This window comes from Perna viridis, chromosome 7, assembly GCF_037379345.1.
Source record: "Perna viridis isolate PV_CMFRI_1.1 ecotype Kerala chromosome 7, ASM3737934v1, whole genome shotgun sequence".
Taxonomy (NCBI): domain Eukaryota; kingdom Metazoa; phylum Mollusca; class Bivalvia; order Mytilida; family Mytilidae; genus Perna; species Perna viridis.
Genome location: NC_142451.1, coordinates 1,369,114 through 1,373,977, shown reverse-complemented (window position 1 = coordinate 1,373,977; position 4,864 = coordinate 1,369,114).

Here is a 4,864-nt window from a genome sequence, read left to right as displayed (position 1 = left end):
AAATGACTACTTTTAAAGGCTATCTCTTTATTAATATTGTTAAAAAACAAGTTGTGATTGATTTTTTTTATTTGAAAAGTCAGAAAAAGTTCTTTGCAAATATTTAATGCATTTAAGTATGGTAGAATACTGTCACTTTTTTTGCTCGCACAACTTGGTTACCCTATATTTAAAAATCAAATATTTAAAAAAGTGCTTGTCACATTTCACTGAAACTTTGCAAATGCATTCAGTATGTGTATAGGAAGATACCTGTATAGTTATTTATTTTTTCTAAGACAGAAAGTGATCTTTAGGTTACAGACCACCAATTCAACCAATGAGCATTTGGAATGTACGCAAAAATAGTCCTACGCAGAAATTACCCCTGTTCCTCATAGTGCTGTGAAAAAAAGTTTTCATCTCATTTAAACAATTTAAACAGTTTCTGAAAGGAAAAACATTTCTGTACATTTTATAGGTGCATTTTGCTTCTTGTGATGTGAAGCCTGATCTCCATAATGATTTCTAAATATACCCCTATCTTGTGAAAACACTGGGATTTCCCATGCTATTTATAGACAATTCACTTCCGGTGACCAGCACTGCACTGCAAGTCTGCTAACCCCACATGCCATTCTGAGGACTGTGAGCTGACATATGTAGAATCATGCTGATATATAGTCTTCTGCAGGTTAAAGTTAAGGTAAAGTCCAGAGAAGCCATTGAATATTGTGAAATTAGCATAGAAGCCTATGGGAAGTGGAATTATGATCTTGGTATTGAAGCTGTAAGATATTGGATCGGGAAACATAGAGAAGCAATGCCGGAAAGGTTCACTGATGATTTTATATAAGAATCTATTCAACTCATACTGGAAAACAATTCATTCTTTTTTGATGGGAAACATTACGTTGAAATAAAAGGAACAACCATGGGCACTAAATTTGCCCCAACATATGCCACCTTAATATTGGGCTATTTGGAGCAGAAACTCTCCAAAAATATTGAAGATAGGTATGGAATTCAATATGCAAAAGAATTGGAAACGATACCTCGACGATTGCTTCATCATTTGGACCCATGGCAATGTATTGTTAGATGACCTAACGTATATGATAAACAATATACATTCATCGATTAAATTTACCAGAGAAGTTTGCAGAACTACCTTTTCTCGATATTATGGTGAAACTCAATGATGGAAAATTGACCACAGATATATTTATAAGAACACTGACACTCACCAGTATTTAAACTTTCAATCATGCCACCCATCACATATAAAGCGTAATATACCGTATTTCTTAGCTCGAAAAATATGCACGGTTATAGACGATAATGATATCCGAGAGGAAAGGTTGAATGAACTCAAACATTTTCTTTTGAAACAGAAATATCCAATTGCGCTTATCGAAAATGGAATAAATCGGGCCAAAGAAATTCCAATACAAACTTTACGCGAAACGAGAGATCACGAATCAAACTCGAGCACAGACATTATTCCTTTCGTGACAAAGCATAATCCTTCAAACCCAAATATATTTAATATTGCCAAAGCAAATCTCCCTATTTTATCGAGAAGTGATAAATTGAAGGATTTAATAACTTCCGCAAACGTCATTCAAAGTAAAGGTCAACTGCAAAGCGTTTATTGACTAAAGCAAGATTTGATCCAAACCGTAGTGAAGAACCCAAACTTTTGTCCCAATGTAACGATAGGCGTGGTACGTGTAAATATATTCATCCCGGTACATATATAACCACAAAAGATGGAACTAAAATTTATACAAATACACACATGAACTGCAAGAGTGCTAATTTAACGTCAACCACCAAATCTAAAGCGTTTATTGACTAAAGCAAGATTTGATCCAAACCGTAGTGAAGAGCCAAAACTTGTGTCCCAATGTAACGATAAGCGTTGTGGTACGTACAAATATATTCATCCCGGTACAGATATAACCACAAAAGATGGAACTAAAATTTATACAAATGCAAACATGAACTGCAAGAGTGCTAATTTAATTTATTGCATTAAATATCCTATGTGCAATGAAATCTAAATAGGCCAGACTGGGAACAGCTTGCGAAGAGGATGACGGTACATCGGCAACAAGTTCGTGAGGAGGCATATAGACAAATCCCGCTCAGCGCCCACATAGATACTTGTGGGCGCGGTAATTTTTAAAAAAAATAGTGTGTAATTTGCTAAGAATTTACATCTATATGGTCATTGTTTTACATTTTTCCTAATTAAACAGTTCTCTAGAAAAAGAGAATTAAACAGCATAATGGTATAATTTCCCTCTTACAGTCATGTATTCAACAGAATACAGTTAACTGTAAAAAAATTACCGCGCCCACAAGTACTAATGTTTTTTTTTATTTTTCCTTTCTATAAAATGAACATAGATAGTGATTCTCTAAGAGAAATAAAGGAAAGAAATTTTATTAAAAAATTCAAGGCGGCATTGAATGGACATTAAAGAATTAATGGCTATTTATAAATCTATATTTAGATTGTCTATTTATACAATTTATTTTCATACTTTCGTTTTCTATTTTTAACGTTCCTATGTTGTTCTATTATAACGTAACGTCACAAGAACGTTACCAAGTTACTATATGTATTCATTCACCTGAAGATCTGCGCAAGCAGTGAAAGTACCAAACTCCAAGGCAGCTCCAGTTCCGTACCGTTGACGTTCCTCCACTAATATTCTGGAATGGCAAAAGTAGTGCAGGCATGGAAGAGACCAATGCTCCGGAGTTTGTGAAAGTACTTGTGAAATATGTGAAATACAAAATGAAATATCTAGTCGTGTTGGAATTTTATTCGACAACTATATAAATCTGTATACATGATTTCTATTATTGAACGATATATATATATATATAATCCAACATAATCGAGCAATCACAATATTTTAGTCACTAGTACTTTCATGCCTTGTGGCAATCTTTAGGTGAACAATATGACTACGTTGTTAACGGTAACGTTTATGTGACGTTATGTCACAACCTGTATTTCTATACTCGGCGTCACATAAATAACATACTGTTAAAATTTGAATAAAAATATTTTCTACGACTTTATTGACACCTACCGACGTTTAAATTGTCTTAAATGACTTGCTCATTCGTTTAGCCAAACGGCTTCTCCCTGAACAAGTCGCTTTTAGCTTAAATCATGCGTAACAAATCCTTACGGGAAAATCCCATACTAATATCCGCCATGTTGGTTTCTACGGGACGATTTGTTTACAAACGAAGTTCGTAAGTTCCCGTCGAACTCCGGTGACAATCGTCTGTTTGATTAACTTCTCGGTATTGTACGTTGTTCGCGTAAAATAAATCCGAGATATCCGAAATAACGCCGAAATGCATTCTGGGTTCTTCGGTTTTTGGACAAACTATTTAAACGTAAACAACATCTCCTAGCAACCCGATCACTGTAAACATGGCCGACTTTTTACAATGTAAATATTGGCACCTAGAATTAAAATCTGACCGGAATTTAACGATTCAATGTTTAGGGAGAAGCCGTTTGGCTAAACGAATGAGCAAGTCATTTAAGACAATTTAAACGACGGTAGGTCTCAATAAAGTCGTAGAAAATATTTTTATTCAAATTTTAACAGTATGTTATTTATGTGACGCCGAGTATAGGGGGTTGATAGAAGTAAACTCTAATCTCTAGGGTTCTATGCTTTATTGCCAATAAATGTTAATGCCCTGTAAAATACAGTTATATTCAATATACAGCACAAGATAAATAATAGCATCTTGCACATAAAGATAACACAAAAATTAACCGTGTGTGTGAATGTATATTTTAGTACATTTACATATCATAGGAAAAATGTAACATTTGAGTAAATTTAATTTACGGCTTCATCAATCTGCTTGTGAAGCATAAACCAACTAGCTAAATATGTAGTTTGACTCCATTTGACTCCATATTCAAATGTAGCAAATTATAAGAAAATGGTAAATTATCTAATCAAACATATTAAAAAGCAAAGCAACAGCATTAGAGTATAAGCGATTTAGTGCATACAATAAGCGTAAAAAACATAGCAAAGCAAATACATAAGCAAAGCAAAAACTCAAGAATACAAAATACTTAGCTTACCTCACATATCGTGCAAGAGGCACATTTGTAAATGGTCACAGGAATAGTAAGTCTCCAGTACTACTGTATTGTACCTGAAGTATCAAAAATCACTTATTGTATTTATAGTTTAAAACAATTACTTTATGACCACAGTGTGTGATCGATTTAAAGACTTACACTTACTTTCGAGCGGTCCACTCATCTTGTTAAATGAATCAATCATTAATCGCTATTATTTAAGCATAGTAAAATATCATTACTGATTTGTGTGTTTAGGTAAATTATTATGAAAGTTACACAATCAATCAATCATTCATACGGGACTTTCATACGAGGTAAAAATGTTAATTTTTAGACCATTAACATGCACAATTAATCTAGGAATGTTAAAGAAACTAACCTTAGTAATAGTTCAATCAAATCAGATGCGTATGTAAGTTGAGTTGATAAGAATATAGGTTGCTAGATTCGGATGAACATAAAAACCAACATGTCCGATCAGATACTTAGATAAGAGTGTTCAAATGAAAAAGGAATTAACCCGCGACAATTACCAACCGATAGATGACGAGAAAAGAAGTGCGTACTCATCAAGCATGAAAAGGAATATAGAAGATTACGACTAGATCGCAATACAATCACCAGTTCCCGAAAGTTCGTCTGTCAATCGGTCCAAGTCAAATAGTAAAACATAATACACATTCATACAAGTCAAATATTTTATTACACAATACATAAAATATTCATATAAAACAATATTGCAGA